Here is a 20,286-nt window from a genome sequence, read left to right as displayed (position 1 = left end):
CCTCCCTGTCTCACCCTCATGCAGGCATGCATGACCAATGCTCCTTCCCTTCTCGCCTGCATACATGGATGCACGTTCACGCCTCCTCCTTCTCTCGGCTTCATACGGGGATCATATCTCCTCCCTGTCTCACCCTCATGCAGGGATGCATGACCAATGCTCCTTCCTGTCTCGCCCGCATACATGGCTGCACGTTCACGCCTCCTCCTTCTCTCGGCTTCATACGGGGATCATATCTCCTCCCTGTCTCACCCTCATGCAGGGATGCATGACCAATGCTCCTTCCCTTCTCGCCTGCATACATGGATGCACGTTCACGCCTCCTCCTTCTCTCGGCTTCATATGGGGATCATATCTCCTCAATGTCTCACCCTCACTTCCAACATGTGTAACTTCTTGTTCTCTTTGACGTCTGGGGCATGGGTGGCTACTGCACAGCTCTAGATGTCGCCCACCTGCAAGGTGCTATTGAAAGCACTTTTCCACATTGGACGTGCTATATTAACCCCCTCTCCCCAAATACAATAAAAATAAAGAAATATATGTGCTTCCATAATGTCTACCTTCTAATGTTTCATATGTGTAAGCACATTGTCCTCCTCCTGACCACATTCTAAAACTATGTGCAAATTGTTCCTTCCATAAACTGTAACTTCCTTGGCCCTTTATTTATAATGACTGTTATACTCTCTCTCTTTCCGCCACAGTATAAAAAAGCCTAGCACACCTCATGATTGGACTAAGAAATTCCTGTCATTTAGTTGGAAATGATTTTCCCATTATCCCCAAAAACTCCTCACTGTGTCTAAGAACGCTTTTTTTCGCAGGACAATACAGATCAGATTGACTTGAAAGGTCCTTTCACGCGACTACAGAATGCCTCTCATTCCACTAAAAGATACTCCAGTGCCTACAATATCCTAGGACTAGACTATGAGTCCCAATGTAGAAAGACCACAAGTCCACAGATATGCCTGTTTATTTAAACATCTGTATTATCATCAGCGTGTGACTGTAAAGGCGGGACCTCGCGCTCTCTGTAACGCGCTCCATTGGCAACATCAGTTAAATGTCGTTGGTTCAATCCCTCGCGGATGTTGTTTTTATTCCCATTTGTAACTGGGAAATACTGTCGCTGCAATACATATGTCTTAATCAAGCTAGTGGTTATTGACGTAAATGGCAGTGTTATAATGTTTCATGTACTGCAAATGTCACCACATAATGCGCTCTTAATTAGATTTGGTTGAAATACATTACAGTCACCCGATGAAAAAGTGTGCAAAGAGCATTAAAGAAACAAAAGGTTCATAACAGTAACAGGACATATCGAATTGTTTCAGTCCTCCACAGAGATTGCCAATGTATTAATGGAAATTCTAAAATATCTGCCCAACTGCCGTGACATTGCCTCACCGCAATGCCGTGACTCGGATTCGAACCGAGGTTGCTGCGGCCACAACGCAGAGTACTAACCACTATACGATCACGGCGAGCTACTTGGGCTACTACAATGTGACGTTCCACCTCTATCATAAGCTGTAATCCATCTGTGATGTCATGACTCATGTTTGAATTAAAGGTTGGTTGTGATGTTATCCATGAGAATAAGTGGACACCTGATCCCCAGTCACTTATTTAAGATCTCAATAATCAAGTCAGAATCCAAATGAAAGTCATCAAAGTGGAGCCAATTAGAAATAATATAGTTACACAAACCTGGCAATGGTGCGGCAGCCAGGGCCGATAATGGCCCGCCAGCCTGAGAGCAGGAAAGTGTGAGAGCAGTGATGGTCTTGTGAGAGTTTACAGCTGTTATTGACCCTGTCCCCTTCCATTGCAGAGTTTTCTCCCTATAAGAAGTGCAGAGGCTCCCTCCGGGGTGCTAATAGTACATTTCTTTTTTTGCGCAGGAGAAGTGCTCTTCACCAATTGCACGTGCCAAATCACCCGAAGGCCACCACCATAAAATTCAGGCATTCATGTTCATGCGTCCTCCATGTTATGTCCTTATAAAGGGATGCATGTTCATGATGACTCCATGTCACACCTGCATACAAGGATGTATGTTCATGCCGCCTCGTTCTCTTGGCTTCATACAGGGATTTTATCTCCTCCCTGTCTCACCCTCATGCAGGGATGCATGACCAATGCTCCTTCCCTTCTCGCCCGCATACATGGATGCACGTTCATGTCTCCTCGTTCTCTCGGCTTCATACAGGGATTTTATCTCCTCCCTGTCTCACCCTCAGGAAGGGATGCATGACCAATGCTCCTTCCCGTCTCGCCCGCATACATGGATGCACGTTCACGCCTCCTCCTTCTCTCGGCTTCATACGGGGATCATATCTCCTCCCTGTCTCACCCTCATGCAGGGATGCATGACCAATGCTCCTTCCTGTCTCGCCCGCATACATGGATGCACGTTCACGCCTCCTCCTTCTCTCGGCTTCATACAGGGATCATATCTCCTCCCTGTCTCACCCTCATGCAGGCATGCATGACCAATGCTCCTTCCCTTCTCGCCTGCATACATGGATGCACGTTCACGCCTCCTCCTTCTCTCGGCTTCATACGGGGATCATATCTCCTCCCTGTCTCACCCTCATGCAGGGATGCATGACCAATGCTCCTTCCTGTCTCGCCCGCATACATGGCTGCACGTTCACGCCTCCTCCTTCTCTCGGCTTCATACGGGGATCATATCTCCTCCCTGTCTCACCCTCATGCAGGGATGCATGACCAATGCTCCTTCCCTTCTCGCCTGCATACATGGATGCACGTTCACGCCTCCTCCTTCTCTCGGCTTCATACGGGGATCATATCTCCTCAATGTCTCACCCTCACTTCCAACATGTGTAACTTCTTGTTCTCTTTGACGTCTGGGGCATGGGTGGCTACTGCACAGCTCTAGATGTCGCCCACCTGCAAGGTGCTATTGAAAGCACTTTTCCACATTGGACGTGCTATATTAACCCCCTCTCCCCAAATACAATAAAAATAAAGAAATATATGTGCTTCCATAATGTCTACCTTCTAATGTTTCATATGTGTAAGCACATTGTCCTCCTCCTGACCACATTCTAAAACTATGTGCAAATTGTTCCTTCCATAAACTGTAACTTCCTTGGCCCTTTATTTATAATGACTGTTATACTCTCTCTCTTTCCGCCACAGTATAAAAAAGCCTAGCACACCTCATGATTGGACTAAGAAATTCCTGTCATTTAGTTGGAAATGATTTTCCCATTATCCCCAAAAACTCCTCACTGTGTCTCAGAACGCTTTTTTTCACAGGACAATACAGATCAGATTGACTTGAAAGGTCCTTTCACGCGACTACAGAATGCCTCTCATTCCACTAAAAGATACTCCAGTGCCTACAATAGCCTAGGACTAGACTATGAGTCCCAATGTAGAAAGACCACAAGTCCACAGATATGCCTGTTTATTTAAACATCTGTATTATCATCAGCGTGTGACTGTAAAGGCGGGACCTCGCGCTCTCTGTAACGCGCTCCATTGGCAACATCAGTTAAATGTCGTTGGTTCAATCCCTCGCGGATGTTGTTTTTATTCCCATTTGTAACTGGGAAATACTGTCGCTGCAATACATATGTCTTAATCAAGCTAGTGGTTATTGACGTAAATGGCAGTGTTATAATGTTTCATGTACTGCAAATGTCACCACATAATGCGCTCTTAATTAGATTTGGTTGAAATACATTACAGTCACCCGATGAAAAAGTGTGCAAAGAGCATTAAAGAAACAAAAGGTTCATAACAGTAACAGGACATATCGAATTGTTTCAGTCCTCCACAGAGATTGCCAATGTATTAATGGAAATTCTAAAATATCTGCCCAACTGCCGTGACATTGCCTCACCGCAATGCCGTGACTCGGATTCGAACCGAGGTTGCTGCGGCCACAACGCAGAGTACTAACCACTATACGATCACGGCGAGCTACTTGGGCTACTACAATGTGACGTTCCACCTCTATCATAAGCTGTAATCCATCTGTGATGTCATGACTCATGTTTGAATTAAAGGTTGGTTGTCATGTTATCCATGAGAATAAGTGGACACCTGATCCCCAGTCACTTATTTAAGATCTCAATAATCAAGTCAGAATCCAAATGAAAGTCATCAAAGTGGAGCCAATTAGAAATAATATAGTTACACAAACCTGGCAATGGTGCGGCAGCCAGGGCCGATAATGGCCCGTCAGCCTGAGAGCAGGAAAGTGTGAGAGCAGTGATGGTCTTGTGAGAGTTTACAGCTGTTATTGACCCTGTCCCCTTCCATTGCAGAGTTTTCTCCCTATAAGAAGTGCAGAGGCTCCCTCCGGGGTGCTAATAGTACATTTATTTTTTTGCGCAGGAGAAGTGCTCTTCACCAATTGCACGTGCCAAATCACCCGAAGGCCACCACCATAAAATTCAGGCATTCATGTTCATGCGTCCTCCATGTTATGTCCTTATAAAGGGATGCATGTTCATGATGACTCCATGTCACACCTGCATACAAGGATGCATGTTCATGCCGCCTCGTTCTCTTGGCTTCATACAGGGATTTTATCTCCTCCCTGTCTCACCCTCATGCAGGGATGCATGACCAATGCTCCTTCCCTTCTCGCCCGCATACATGGATGCACGTTCATGTCTCCTCGTTCTCTCGGCTTCATACAGGGATTTTATCTCCTCCCTGTCTCACCCTCAGGAAGGGATGCATGACCAATGCTCCTTCCCGTCTCGCCCGCATACATGGATGCACGTTCACGCCTCCTCCTTCTCTCGGCTTCATACGGGGATCATATCTCCTCCCTGTCTCACCCTCATGCAGGGATGCATGACCAATGCTCCTTCCTGTCTCGCCCGCATACATGGATGCACGTTCACGCCTCCTCCTTCTCTCGGCTTCATACAGGGATCATATCTCCTCCCTGTCTCACCCTCATGCAGGCATGCATGACCAATGCTCCTTCCCTTCTCGCCTGCATACATGGATGCACGTTCACGCCTCCTCCTTCTCTCGGCTTCATACGGGGATCATATCTCCTCCCTGTCTCACCCTCATGCAGGGATGCATGACCAATGCTCCTTCCTGTCTCGCCCGCATACATGGCTGCACGTTCACGCCTCCTCCTTCTCTCGGCTTCATACGGGGATCATATCTCCTCCCTGTCTCACCCTCATGCAGGGATGCATGACCAATGCTCCTTCCCTTCTCGCCTGCATACATGGATGCACGTTCACGCCTCCTCCTTCTCTCGGCTTCATACGGGGATCATATCTCCTCAATGTCTCACCCTCACTTCCAACATGTGTAACTTCTTGTTCTCTTTGACGTCTGGGGCATGGGTGGCTACTGCACAGCTCTAGATGTCGCCCACCTGCAAGGTGCTATTGAAAGCACTTTTCCACATTGGACGTGCTATATTAACCCCCTCTCCCCAAATACAATAAAAATAAAGAAATATATGTGCTTCCATAATGTCTACCTTCTAATGTTTCATATGTGTAAGCACATTGTCCTCCTCCTGACCACATTCTAAAACTATGTGCAAATTGTTCCTTCCATAAACTGTAACTTCCTTGGCCCTTTATTTATAATGACTGTTATACTCTCTCTCTTTCCGCCACAGTATAAAAAAGCCTAGCACACCTCATGATTGGACTAAGAAATTCCTGTCATTTAGTTGGAAATGATTTTCCCATTATCCCCAAAAACTCCGCACTGTGTCTAAGAACGCTTTTTTTCACAGGACAATACAGATCAGATTGACTTGAAAGGTCCTTTCACGCGACTACAGAATGCCTCTCATTCCACTAAAAGATACTCCAGTGCCTACAATAGCCTAGGACTAGACTATGAGTCCCAATGTAGAAAGACCACAAGTCCACAGATATGCCTGTTTATTTAAACATCTGTATTATCATCAGCGTGTGACTGTAAAGGCGGGACCTCGCGCTCTCTGTAACGCGCTCCATTGGCAACATCAGTTAAATGTCGTTGGTTCAATCCCTCGCGGATGTTGTTTTTATTCCCATGTGTAACTGGGAAATACTGTCGCTGCAATACATTTTTTTTTTTTTTAATCTGTTTTATTATTTTCATTGTGTCATCAACGTGAACATACACAAAAAACAAAGTGCAATCACACCCATCCCACCCTCCCCCCTCCCTATCCCAACTTGTCCGGGCCCAAACGTGTTACACCACCAGTTCATCCACGTGATTGTTGTGGGTCATCTGTGTCATCGCCAGAGGAGCTTCCCATGTTGGGGCTGAACAGCGTAACCGTTAGCTCCACCCATTGTAGTAGGTCGTCTGAGGTGTCCTGCCTTTGTTGGCACTGCGCCATCTCCCAGACCGCTGTCTCTGCGTTCGTCCATTTGCGGAGGTCTTGCCACCAAGTCAACAAGCAGGGGGCCCGCGGGCGCTTCCAATTCATTGTAATGCGTCTCTTCGCCAGTATATACATTAGGTCTTTTAGTTTATTGAGTGGTCTGTTCTTCTTGCTTCTGGGGTATATGCCGAGGATGCATGCTTTTGGCGTATGAACTTCTAGGGTGATGTTCGCCTCGGCCACCTTGGCTTTGACCTGGGCCCAGAAAGACTGAATGGCGGGGCATCCCCAAAACATATGTATCATCGCCGCGTGGGCTTCGTTGCATTTGGGGCACCCAGTGGTCACAGCTCCACTAAATCTGGAGATGACGTCTGGTGTGAGATACGCTCTATTCGTAATGTAGAATTGGATGAGTTGGAACCTGGCGTTCCTGGATACTTTCCTGTGGTATCCCATTATGGCCCCCCATTCATTGTCTTCGAATTGTGATCCTAGTTCCTGTTCCCACGCCGCCTTACACTGGAGGTTTCGTTGGGTGACGCTGTCTAGCAGTGTGTCATATATTCTTGAGGTCTCATGGCCACCCTCGGCCGCCCCGAGCAGGTCCTCAATGTGTTCGTGACCAGTATTTAACGGATCCGTTGGTGGCCAGCGGGTCACCAGTTTCCTAATCACTGCATTGTGGAGTAAGAACTGTCCCGTGTGGATACCAGAGACTTTTTGTAACTCCGCGAAGGTTAAGATTCCCTGATCATCCGCCAGGTCGCCCAGGGTAGCTACGCCGCAAGGTTCCCAAGTGTCTCTTATTATCCTATGGCTTCCCGGTCTGTTGGCCATGATGGCGGCTATAGGGATCTGAGGAGAGTAGGGGTCAGGGATCAGTGCAGCCTTGCAGGCCCTCCGCCAGATTTGGACGCCCAAGAGAATCAGGTATGAGTGAGGTTGTTTAGACTTGGGTTCAGACCATAGCAGGTCCCTGAGGAGCAATTGCGGGACTTGCGGCTGTAGCAAGCGAGTGTCCGTAGTGGCCTCGTCGGCCATCCATTGTATCACGTGCTTCAATTGTCCGGCCAGGTAATACAGTTCGAAGTTGGGCACTCTGAGGCCCCCCTTGTCATACGGTCTCTGCATCGTTTCGAGGGCGACCCTACGCCTGCCATCCTGCCGCAAGAATGTTCTGCACAGTCTGTGTAGTTCGTTGAAAAATTGTCGTGGTATGTTGTGTGGTACGTTGGTGAAGAAATACAGCAGTCTGGGAAGCGCCACCATTTTCAGCAGGCCCACCCTGCCCGCTACCGATAGCGGCAGCCTGCTCCAGAACTCCATTGACCTTGCCAGGCCTTCCTTTGCCCTCACTGTGTTCAGTACGTGCTCAGTCTTGGGGTCTCTGTGCACTCTGATGCCCAGGTATTTGAAGGAGGAGGGTTCCCAGTTTAGGGCAAGATCGGGGAGCTGACCGGCCATTTTCCCGCTCAAGGCGGCGAGGGGGAATAGGCATGATTTGTCCCGGTTGATCTGGATCCCCGTGTATCTGTGAAATCTATCTAAGGTTTCCAGTATGTAGGGCAGTATGTGTGTGGGGTTTGTTAGATAGAGGAGCATATCGTCGGCGTACATGGAAATCACATGGTTCACCCCATCTACTAGTATGCCTCCATCCCCGTATTCCTGTCTCACATATGCTGCCACGGGTTCTATAGCTATAATATACAGCATGGGTGATAGGGGGCATCCCTGCCTAGTTCCTCGAGAAAGCTCCCATTTGTGTGAGAAGGTGCTGTTGGTGCGTACTCTGGCCTCTGGATTGGTGTAAAGGAGTGTGACCCATTTTATGTAGCTGAGCCCTATTCCCATCTTAGACATGGTGGCCAGGAGCCATCTCCAGCGCACTGAGTCAAATGCTTTAGAGGCGTCAAGGGATGCTACTGCACATTGTGTCCGTCTGCCTTCAGTGCTGTGGATAACATGGTGCAGTCTGCGTAGGTTTTCCGTAATGGTTCTACCGGGCACATATGCTGTCTGGTCTTGGTGGATCAGGGACGGGATGACTCTGCGTAACCTCATGGCCAGGATTGCTGCGAGAATCTTGCTATCTGTGTTCAGTAGGGATAGCGGCCTGTACGAGCCGCACTCTGCGCCATCTTTATCAGGTTTCAAGAGGGGTATGATGGTTGCCTCTCTCATGGTGCTGGGTAGTCGGCCTGTGTCGTATGCCTCGTTGAAGACTTGGGCAAGTAGTGGGGCTAGTTCGGCTTCGTAGGCCTTATAGAACTCGCCCGGGAGCCCATCCGGACCTGGGGTTTTCCCTGCGGGGAGCGTTCTAATGATCACTGCGACCTCGTCGGGGGTTATTGGCCCTTCCAGGGATTCAGCCGCGTGTTCCTCGAGGTGTGGTAAATCAATGATGTCCAATACATCCCCTATTTCAGTGTCTGTTGGCTGTGAGGGGTCGGTGTAGAGGGCCTGATAGTACTTCGTGAATATATGGTTTATGGTTGCTTGTGAGTACGTGTCTACGCCTTCATCATCGCGCATGTGGCAGATAGGTATTCTAGGGGTTTCCCGCTTGCAGAGCCACGCTAGTAGCTTGCCCGGTTTGTCACCGAGGGCGTGGTTTCTTTCGATGTATTTCGTGTAGCTGAGTTTCCCGAGGGCCTCCCAATGTTGTAGACAGGCCTTCTTTAGTTCGATTATGCTATGTACGTGGGCTGGGTCTGAGGAGGCCAAAGATTCTAGTTGCTGCAGCTCGTTTTCAGCAATAGCCAACTTAGCTGTGATAGACTTTTGGGCCCCCCCTATAGTGGCTATCGCCTCCCCCCTAATCACTACTTTGTAAGCTTCCCATGCCGTGCTGACATGTTGGACACTGTCCTTATTTGTCAGCCAATAGTTCGCCGTGCATTGCCTAATCTGTTCTTGGAAAGCCTTGTCTAACAGTGCTTCGCCTCTGAGTCTCCATGTGGGTATGGGGGGTCGCGGTGCCGTTAATGTCCAGGAGGTTACTATGGGGGAGTGATCAGACAGCACTCTAGCGAGGTATTGCGTGTCTACAAATGTGTCTAAGTGTTCCTCGCTCACCAGTAGGCTGTCGATTCTAGTGTAGACCGCGTGAGGGGGTGAGTAAAAGGAGTAGCCTCTTTCTTCCGGGTGCTGAGTCCTCCAGAGGTCTAGCAGGGCGTATTGATGTAAGAGGGCTTTCAGTATTTTAGCGGGAGGGGAGGGGCGGGTATGTTTGTTATCCGATCTGTCCATACGCGGGTCAAGGGTGCAGTTATGATCGCCACCCCATATGAGCGTGCCGTCTCTGTCCGGGCTAAGCCGGGTGTATAAGGAGCGGAAGAAGACCGTCGCATCATGGTTGGGGGCATAGGTGTTTACTAGGCAGAATTCTCTGCCGTCTATGGTGCCTCTGAGCAAGGCCATCCTACCTTCGTTATCGATGTGGGTGCATGCGAGGTTGACGGGAATGGTGGGGGCAATCCATATCAGGACTCCCCGTGCATAGTTAGAGTACGTGGTGCCTATCAGGGTTCCTCTCCATCTCTTAGCCAGTGCCGCAAGTTTCTGTGCATTCAGGTGGGTTTCCTGCAATAGGGCGATTCCTATCTTGTGGCGTTTGAGGAAGGTGTGGACCCTGTGTTGTTTGATGTAGCTGTTCAGGCCCCTAACGTTCCATGACATGACTTTAACAACGTTAGTCATGGGTGTAGCGTGAGTGTGAGGACGTGGGTGGGCTGCCCTGTGGTGTCGCCCCCCGGCCTATCAGTGTATGGTTCAGTGGCCTGCTCTGGCGGTGGCACTTAACAATACTAGTTTGAAGTGGTGATGTGTGGTGGTCAAGGTGGTTCCGGACTTTCCCATTAACTAACTGGGACGGGATGCTAACGGGCAATTTCCCGACCCTGCAAACAGTGAACTTGGCGTTAGCCAATAACAGAACTAGTCTAACGGGGTTCCCCCCATCCTGACATCCCCGTTTCTGCTCCATTAGACCTACGGTCCTCTGGTGCCCTACGGGCGGGTTAGATACCCAAAGAGATTCGGGGGTGCGGGCCAATCCCCTTGGTAGTGTCCGATACCAAGCGGTGCCATTCGGTCAGCTCCAAGACACTCGATGGTGCCACAATCTGCAAGGTGAGATTACTTCGCATACGTCCCGATAAAGTGGTTTCATTAGGCTTCCTTGGGGGTGCCGTTTTCTCTTGTTTTCCGTTGCCTTCCTTCTATGTCAGGGATCTGCTCCCTGTCCATCCATTCATTTATATCTGTCGGTGATTCGAAGAGGTGCGTTCGATTGTTATGGATGATCTTAAGTCTGGCCGGGTATAGTAGCATGTATCGCAAGCCCGCATTTTTCAATCTGGCCTTGATGTGGGCGAATTGGGCTCTGCTCCTTTGGACTTGGAGGGTATAGTCCGGGTAGATTGCGATTTTGGCGGAGCCAGACTCAATGTGGCCCCCATTCCGTGAGTGGGCCAGGATAGTCTCTCTGTCTTTGTAATTGAGGACTTTAGCTATTATCGGCCTTGGCGGGTTCCCCGGTGGTGGGCGCTTAGTGAGGGATCTGTGCGCCCTCTCGATGGTGAACCCCTGAGACAATTTGCCGGCACCGACCTCTTGCAGCAGCAGATTTTCGACAAAGTTCGTGGGGTCGTTCCCTTCCGTCCCCTCCGGCAATCCGATAATTCTTATGTTATTGCGGCGTGCCCGTCCTTCCGCCTCGTCCGCCCTGTCTTCGAGGTTCTTGACTTTCTGGGCTAGGGCATCTACCTCTCTTAAGAGGCGAGTTTTGGCGTCAGTATTTTCTTTAACCTGGGACTCCAATGCCTCCGTTCTGCCCGCAATGGAGCGCACATCTTGTCTGAGTAGGTTTAAGTCGATGGCCATGGCATCTATCTTGCCCTCCATGGTTTTTTGGAGCGCCGTAATGGCTTCCAGTAGTTGCGAGTTCGTGGGTTCAGAGGGTCCTACCTCCGAGGTCGTCGAGGCGGCATCTGGTTTGAGGGCGCCAGTGGCTGCGAACGCCTCCATGGTTGTCTGCTTGTGCTTGTTCCTGGGGCCTTTTGCGGACATCTCTTGTGCGGGCGGGCTTGGAATGGGGGGCGCCGGCGGGTTGGGGTGCTGGGGGGCGAGGATTATGATCTCGGCAAACCCTTGCTTCCGGAGCGCCCCGGCCTCCAATAGGGCCGGTGGTAGAGTGCAACCTCTCTCAGGGATGATGCAGCAGGTTCGGTCGACGAGCCGAATGTCCCCCCAGCCCTGTTCCCACTCCGTACCTCGTAGCGCTGTTACCGGGTCTGAGCCCTTCGTTGTGCGCCTCTACCGCAGGGGAGGCGCACGGGGCAGATGCAGTCTCCGGCCGTCGGTCGACTGGGCCAATTCCCCCTGGTAGCCGGAGTCCGAGGCGAGCCTCCTTTTCCGCTCTGTGTTGGGCGCGATCCGGCGCTCGTCTCTTCCGCGGTCAGCAAGCGGTCGCCATTTTGAGTCGTGCGCTTTCCTCCTACACCACGGCGTTTCTCCTCGGTGAGGCCACGCACCGGCCCCAAAACACCGTCGGAAGGTCAGCCGACTGTACCGAAGCGATCTTCGGGTCGCAGGTGTAGTTTCATTTAAGGTGGATGCAGGTTGTGGGCAAAATGATGAGCGCATCAACGGAGCTGCTACGAAGCGCGGCTTTCTCACATGGCGGTCGGCCACGCCCCCGTCGCTGCAATACATATGTCTTAATCAAGCTAGTGGTTATTGACGTAAATGGCAGTGTTATAATGTTTCATGTACTGCAAATGTCACCACATAATGCGCTCTTAATTAGATTTGGTTGAAATACATTACAGTCACCCGATGAAAAAGTGTGCAAAGAGCATTAAAGAAACAAAAGGTTCATAACAGTAACAGGACATATCGAATTGTTTCAGTCCTCCACAGAGATTGCCAATGTATTAATGGAAATTCTAAAATATCTGCCCAACTGCCGTGACATTGCCTCACCGCAATGCCGTGACTCGGATTCGAACCGAGGTTGCTGCGGCCACAACGCAGAGTACTAACCACTATACGATCACGGCGAGCTACTTGGGCTACTACAATGTGACGTTCCACCTCTATCATAAGCTGTAATCCATCTGTGATGTCATGACTCATGTTTGAATTAAAGGTTGGTTGTGATGTTATCCATGAGAATAAGTGGACACCTGATCCCCAGTCACTTATTTAAGATCTCAATAATCAAGTCAGAATCCAAATGAAAGTCATCAAAGTGGAGCCAATTAGAAATAATATAGTTACACAAACCTGGCAATGGTGCGGCAGCCAGGGCCGATAATGGCCCGCCAGCCTGAGAGCAGGAAAGTGTGAGAGCAGTGATGGTCTTGTGAGAGTTTACAGCTGTTATTGACCCTGTCCCCTTCCATTGCAGAGTTTTCTCCCTATAAGAAGTGCAGAGGCTCCCTCCGGGGTGCTAATAGTACATTTCTTTTTTTGCGCAGGAGAAGTGCTCTTCACCAATTGCACGTGCCAAATCACCCGAAGGCCACCACCATAAAATTCAGGCATTCATGTTCATGCGTCCTCCATGTTATGTCCTTATAAAGGGATGCATGTTCATGATGACTCCATGCCACACCTGCATACAAGGATGTATGTTCATGCCGCCTCGTTCTCTTGGCTTCATACAGGGATTTTATCTCCTCCCTGTCTCACCCTCATGCAGGGATGCATGACCAATGCTCCTTCCATTCTCGCCCGCATACATGGATGCACGTTCATGTCTCCTCGTTCTCTCGGCTTCATACAGGGATTTTATCTCCTCCCTGTCTCACCCTCAGGAAGGGATGCATGACCAATGCTCCTTCCCGTCTCGCCCGCATACATGGATGCACGTTCACGCCTCCTCCTTCTCTCGGCTTCATACGGGGATCATATCTCCTCCCTGTCTCACCCTCATGCAGGGATGCATGACCAATGCTCCTTCCTGTCTCACCCTCATGCAGGCATGCATGACCAATGCTCCTTCCCTTCTCGCCTGCATACATGGATGCACGTTCACGCCTCCTCCTTCTCTCGGCTTCATACGGGGATCATATCTCCTCCCTGTCTCACCCTCATGCAGGGATGCATGACCAATGCTCCTTCCTGTCTCGCCCGCATACATGGCTGCACGTTCACGCCTCCTCCTTCTCTCGGCTTCATACGGGGATCATATCTCCTCCCTGTCTCACCCTCATGCAGGGATGCATGACCAATGCTCCTTCCTGTCTCGCCCGCATACATGGATGCACGTTCACGCCTCCTCCTTCTCTCGGCTTCATACGGGGATCATATCTCCTCAATGTCTCACCCTCACTTCCAACATGTGTAACTTCTTGTTCTCTTTGACGTCTGGGGCATGGGTGGCTACTGCACAGCTCTAGATGTCGCCCACCTGCAAGGTGCTATGGAAAGCACTTTTCCACATTGGACGTGCTATATTAACCCCCTCTCCCCAAATACACTAAAAATAAAGAAATATATGTGCTTCCATAATGTCTACCTTCTAATGTTTCATATGTGTAAGCACATTGTCCTCCTCCTGACCACATTCTAAAACTATGTGCAAATTGTTCCTTCCATAAACTGTCACTTCCTTGGCCCTTTATTTATAATGACTGTTATACTCTCTCTCTTTCCGCCACAGTATAAAAAAGCCTAGCACACTTCATGATTGGACTAAGAAATTCCTGTCATTTAGTTGGAAATGATTTTCCCATTATCCCCAAAAACTCCTCACTGTGTCTAAGAACGCTTTTTTTCACAGGACAATACAGATCAGATTGACTTGAAAGGTCCTTTCACGCGACTACAGAATGCCTCTCATTCCACTAAAAGATACTCCAGTGCCTACAATAGCCTAGGACTAGACTATGAGTCCCAATGTAGAAAGACCACAAGTCCACAGATATGCCTGTTTATTTAAACATCTGTATTATCATCAGCGTGTGACTGTAAAGGCGGGACCTCGCGCTCTCTGTAACGCGCTCCATTGGCAACATCAGTTAAATGTCGCTGGTTCAATCCCTCGCGGATGTTGTTTTTATTCCCATTTGTAACTGGGAAATACTGTCGCTGCAATACATATGTCTTAATCAAGCTAGTGGTTATTGACGTAAATGGCAGTGTTATAATGTTTCATGTACTGCAAATGTCACCACATAATGCGCTCTTAATTAGATTTGGTTGAAATACATTACAGTCACCCGATGAAAAAGTGTGCAAAGAGCATTAAAGAAACAAAAGGTTCATAACAGTAACAGGACATATCGAATTGTTTCAGTCCTCCACAGAGATTGCCAATGTATTAATGGAAATTCTAAAATATCTGCCCAACTGCCGTGACATTGCCTCACCGCAATGCCGTGACTCGGATTCGAACCGAGGTTGCTGCGGCCACAACGCAGAGTACTAACCACTATACGATCACGGCGAGCTACTTGGGCTACTACAATGTGACGTTCCACCTCTATCATAAGCTGTAATCCATCTGTGATGTCATGACTCATGTTTGAATTAAAGGTTGGTTGTGATGTTATCCATGAGAATAAGTGGACACCTGATCCCCAGTCACTTATTTAAGATCTCAATAATCAAGTCAGAATCCAAATGAAAGTCATCAAAGTGGAGCCAATTAGAAATAATATAGTTACACAAACCTGGCAATGGTGCGGCAGCCAGGGCCGATAATGGCCCGCCAGCCTGAGAGCAGGAAAGTGTGAGAGCAGTGATGGTCTTGTGAGAGTTTACAGCTGTTATTGACCCTGTCCCCTTCCATTGCAGAGTTTTCTCCCTATAAGAAGTGCAGAGGCTCCCTCCGGGGTGCTAATAGTACATTTCTTTTTTTGCGCAGGAGAAGTGCTCTTCACCAATTGCACGTGCCAAATCACCCGAAGGCCACCACCATAAAATTCAGGCATTCATGTTCATGCGTCCTCCATGTTATGTCCTTATAAAGGGATGCATGTTCATGATGACTCCATGTCACACCTGCATACAAGGATGTATGTTCATGCCGCCTCGTTCTCTTGGCTTCATACAGGGATTTTATCTCCTCCCTGTCTCACCCTCATGCAGGGATGCATGACCAATGCTCCTTCCCTTCTCGCCCGCATACATGGATGCACGTTCATGTCTCCTCGTTCTCTCGGCTTCATACAGGGATTTTATCTCCTCCCTGTCTCACCCTCAGGAAGGGATGCATGACCAATGCTCCTTCCCGTCTCGCCCGCATACATGGATGCACGTTCACGCCTCCTCCTTCTCTCGGCTTCATACGGGGATCATATCTCCTCCCTGTCTCACCCTCATGCAGGGATGCATGACCAATGCTCCTTCCTGTCTCACCCTCATGCAGGCATGCATGACCAATGCTCCTTCCCTTCTCGCCTGCATACATGGATGCACGTTCACGCCTCCTCCTTCTCTCGGCTTCATACGGGGATCATATCTCCTCCCTGTCTCACCCTCATGCAGGGATGCATGACCAATGCTCCTTCCTGTCTCGCCCGCATACATGGCTGCACGTTCACGCCTCCTCCTTCTCTCGGCTTCATACGGGGATCATATCTCCTCCCTGTCTCACCCTCATGCAGGGATGCATGACCAATGCTCCTTCCTGTCTCGCCCGCATACATGGATGCACGTTCACGCCTCCTCCTTCTCTCGGCTTCATACGGGGATCATATCTCCTCAATGTCTCACCCTCACTTCCAACATGTGTAACTTCTTGTTCTCTTTGACGTCTGGGGCATGGGTGGCTACTGCACAGCTCTAGATGTCGCCCACCTGCAAGGTGCTATGGAAAGCACTTTTCCACATTGGACGTGCTATATTAACCCCCTCTCCCCAAATACACTAAAAATAAAGAAATATATGTGCTTCCATAATGTCTACCTTCTAATGTTTCATATGTGTAAGCACATTGTCCTCCTCCTGACCACATTCTAAAACTATGTGCAAATTGTTCCTTCCATAAACTGTCACTTCCTTGGCCCTTTATTTATAATGACTGTTATACTCTCTCTCTTTCCGCCACAGTATAAAAAAGCCTAGCACACTTCATGATTGGACTAAGAAATTCCTGTCATTTAGTTGGAAATGATTTTCCCATTATCCCCAAAAACTCCTCACTGTGTCTAAGAACGCTTTTTTTCACAGGACAATACAGATCAGATTGACTTGAAAGGTCCTTTCACGCGACTACAGAATGCCTCTCATTCCACTAAAAGATACTCCAGTGCCTACAATAGCCTAGGACTAGACTATGAGTCCCAATGTAGAAAGACCACAAGTCCACAGATATGCCTGTTTATTTAAACATCTGTATTATCATCAGCGTGTGACTGTAAAGGCGGGACCTCGCGCTCTCTGTAACGCGCTCCATTGGCAACATCAGTTAAATGTCGCTGGTTCAATCCCTCGCGGATGTTGTTTTTATTCCCATTTGTAACTGGGAAATACTGTCGCTGCAATACATATGTCTTAATCAAGCTAGTGGTTATTGACGTAAATGGCAGTGTTATAATGTTTCATGTCCTGCAAATGTCACCACATAATGCGCTCTTAATTAGATTTGGTTGAAATACATTACAGTCACCCGATGAAAAAGTGTGCAAAGAGCATTAAAGAAACAAAAGGTTCATAACAGTAACAGGACATATCGAATTGTTTCAGTCCTCCACAGAGATTGCCAATGTATTAATGGAAATTCTAAAATATCTGCCCAACTGCCGTGACATTGCCTCACCGCAATGCCGTGACTCGGATTCGAACCGAGGTTGCTGCGGCCACAACGCAGAGTACTAACCACTATACGATCACGGCGAGCTACTTGGGCTACTACAATGTGACGTTCCACCTCTATCATAAGCTGTAATCCATCTGTGATTTCATGACTCATGTTTGAATTAAAGGTTGGTTGTGATGTTATCCATGAGAATAAGTGGACACCTGATCCCCAGTCACTTATTTAAGATCTCAATAATCAAGTCAGAATCCAAATGAAAGTCATCAAAGTGGAGCCAATTAGAAATAATATAGTTACACAAACCTGGCAATGGTGCGGCAGCCAGGGCCGATAATGGCCCGCCAGCCTGAGAGCAGGAAAGTGTGAGAGCAGTGATGGTCTTGTGAGAGTTTACAGCTGTTATTGACCCTGTCCCCTTCCATTGCAGAGTTTTCTCCCTATAAGAAGTGCAGAGGCTCCCTCCGGGGTGCTAATAGTACATTTCTTTTTTTGCGCAGGAGAAGTGCTCTTCACCAATTGCACGTGCCAAATCACCCGAAGGCCACCACCATAAAATTCAGGCATTCATGTTCATGCGTCCTCCATGTTATGTCCTTATAAAGGGATGCATGTTCATGATGACTCCATGTCACACCTGCATACAAGGATGTATGTTCATGCCGCCTCGTTCTCTTGGCTTCATACAGGGATTTTATCTCCTCCCTGTCTCACCCTCATGCAGGGATGCATGACCAATGCTCCTTCCCTTCTCGCCCGCATACATGGATGCACGTTCATGTCTCCTCGTTCTCTCGGCTTCATACAGGGATTTTATCTCCTCCCTGTCTCACCCTCAGGAAGGGATGCATGACCAATGCTCCTTCCCGTCTCGCCCGCATACATGGATGCACGTTCACGCCTCCTCCTTCTCTCGGCTTCATACGGGGATCATATCTCCTCCCTGTCTCACCCTCATGCAGGGATGCATGACCAATGCTCCTTCCTGTCTCACCCTCATGCAGGCATGCATGACCAATGCTCCTTCCCTTCTCGCCTGCATACATGGATGCACGTTCACGCCTCCTCCTTCTCTCGGCTTCATACGGGGATCATATCTCCTCCCTGTCTCACCCTCATGCAGGGATGCATGACCAATGCTCCTTCCTGTCTCGCCCGCATACATGGCTGCACGTTCACGCCTCCTCCTTCTCTCGGCTTCATACGGGGATCATATCTCCTCCCTGTCTCACCCTCATGCAGGGATGCATGACCAATGCTCCTTCCTGTCTCGCCCGCATACATGGATGCACGTTCACGCCTCCTCCTTCTCTCGGCTTCATACGGGGATCATATCTCCTCAATGTCTCACCCTCACTTCCAACATGTGTAACTTCTTGTTCTCTTTGACGTCTGGGGCATGGGTGGCTACTGCACAGCTCTAGATGTCGCCCACCTGCAAGGTGCTATGGAAAGCACTTTTCCACATTGGACGTGCTATATTAACCCCCTCTCCCCAAATACACTAAAAATAAAGAAATATATGTGCTTCCATAATGTCTACCTTCTAATGTTTCATATGTGTAAGCACATTGTCCTCCTCCTGACCACATTCTAAAACTATGTGCAAATTGTTCCTTCCATAAACTGTCACTTCCTTGGCCCTTTATTTATAATGACTGTTATACTCTCTCTCTTTCCGCCACAGTATAAAAAAGCCTAGCACACCTCATGATTGGACTAAGAAATTCCTGTCATTTAGTTGGAAATGATTTTCCCATTATCCCCAAAAACTCCTCACTGTGTCTAAGAACGCTTTTTTTCACAGGACAATACAGATCAGATTGACTTGAAAGGTCCTTTCACGCGACTACAGAATGCCTCTCATTCCACTAAAAGATACTCCAGTGCCTACAATAGCCTAGGACTAGACTATGAGTCCCAATGTAGAAAGACCACAAGTCCACAGATATGCCTGTTTATTTAAACATCTGTATTATCATCAGCGTGTGACTGTAAAGGCGGGACCTCGCGCTCTCTGTAACGCGCTCCATTGGCAACATCAGTTAAATGTCGCTGGTTCAATCCCTCGCGGATGTTGTTTTTATTCCCATTTGTAACTGGGAAATACTGTCGCTGCAATACATATGTCTTAATCAAGCTAGTGGTTATTGACGTAAATGGCAGTGTTATAATGTTTCATGTACTGCAAATGTCACCACATAATGCGCTCTTAATTAGATTTGGTTGAAATACATTACAGTCACCCGATGAAAAAGTGTGCAAAGAGCATTAAAGAAACAAAAGGTTCATAACAGTAACAGGACATATCGAATTGTTTCAGTCCTCCACAGAGATTGCCAATGTATTAATGGAAATTCTAAAATATCTGCCCAACTGCCGTGACATTGCCTCACCGCAATGCCGTGACTCGGATTCGAACCGAGGTTGCTGCGGCCACAACGCAGAGTACTAACCACTATACGATCACGGCGAGCTACTTGGGCTACTACAATGTGACGTTCCACCTCTATCATAAGCTGTAATCCATCTGTGATGTCATGACTCATGTTTGAATTAAAGGTTGGTTGTGATGTTATCCATGAGAATAAGTGGACACCTGATCCCCAGTCACTTATTTAAGATCTCAATAATCAAGTCAGAATCCAAATGAAAGTCATCAAAGTGGAGCCAATTAGAAATAATATAGTTACACAAACCTGGCAATGGTGCGGCAGCCAGGGCCGATAATGGCCCGCCAGCCTGAGAGCAGGAAAGTGTGAGAGCAGTGATGGTCTTGTGAGAGTTTACAGCTGTTATTGACCCTGTCCCCTTCCATTGCAGAGTTTTCTCCCTATAAGAAGTGCAGAGGCTCCCTCCGGGGTGCTAATAGTACATTTCTTTTTTTGCGCAGGAGAAGTGCTCTTCACCAATTGCACGTGCCAAATCACCCGAAGGCCACCACCATAAAATTCAGGCATTCATGTTCATGCGTCCTCCATGTTATGTCCTTATAAAGGGATGCATGTTCATGATGACTCCATGCCACACCTGCATACAAGGATGTATGTTCATGCCGCCTCGTTCTCTTGGCTTCATACAGGGATTTTATCTCCTCCCTGTCTCACCCTCATGCAGGGATGCATGACCAATGCTCCTTCCCTTCTCGCCCGCATACATG

At 48.5% G+C, this 20,286-nt stretch overlaps 6 non-coding genes across 6 annotated transcripts; all 6 read right to left on the bottom strand.

Moving 5' to 3' along the window:
- Nucleotides 1–1,421: 1,421 nt before the first annotated feature.
- TRNAH-GUG (transfer RNA histidin (anticodon GUG)) lies at nt 1,422–1,493 on the bottom strand. The gene has a single exon. It is a non-coding gene; the product is annotated as a tRNA-His (tRNA).
- A 2,398-nt stretch (nt 1,494–3,891) lies between these two features.
- TRNAH-GUG (transfer RNA histidin (anticodon GUG)) lies at nt 3,892–3,963 on the bottom strand. The gene has a single exon. It is a non-coding gene; the product is annotated as a tRNA-His (tRNA).
- Nucleotides 3,964–12,348: 8,385 nt separating this feature from the next.
- Nucleotides 12,349–12,420, bottom strand: TRNAH-GUG (transfer RNA histidin (anticodon GUG)). Its single transcript has one exon. It is a non-coding gene; the product is annotated as a tRNA-His (tRNA).
- A 2,321-nt stretch (nt 12,421–14,741) lies between these two features.
- On the bottom strand, nt 14,742–14,813 carry TRNAH-GUG (transfer RNA histidin (anticodon GUG)). Its single transcript has one exon. It is a non-coding gene; the product is annotated as a tRNA-His (tRNA).
- A 2,321-nt stretch (nt 14,814–17,134) lies between these two features.
- TRNAH-GUG (transfer RNA histidin (anticodon GUG)) lies at nt 17,135–17,206 on the bottom strand. The gene has a single exon. It is a non-coding gene; the product is annotated as a tRNA-His (tRNA).
- A 2,321-nt stretch (nt 17,207–19,527) lies between these two features.
- Nucleotides 19,528–19,599, bottom strand: TRNAH-GUG (transfer RNA histidin (anticodon GUG)). The gene has a single exon. It is a non-coding gene; the product is annotated as a tRNA-His (tRNA).
- Nucleotides 19,600–20,286: the final 687 nt, after the last annotated feature.

This window comes from Ambystoma mexicanum, assembly GCF_040938575.1.
Source record: "Ambystoma mexicanum isolate Mex_15411 chromosome 12 unlocalized genomic scaffold, UKY_AmexF1_1 Mex_chr12_unloc.1, whole genome shotgun sequence".
Lineage (NCBI taxonomy): Eukaryota > Metazoa > Chordata > Amphibia > Caudata > Ambystomatidae > Ambystoma > Ambystoma mexicanum.
This window is presented reverse-complemented; position numbering and strand designations above follow the sequence as displayed.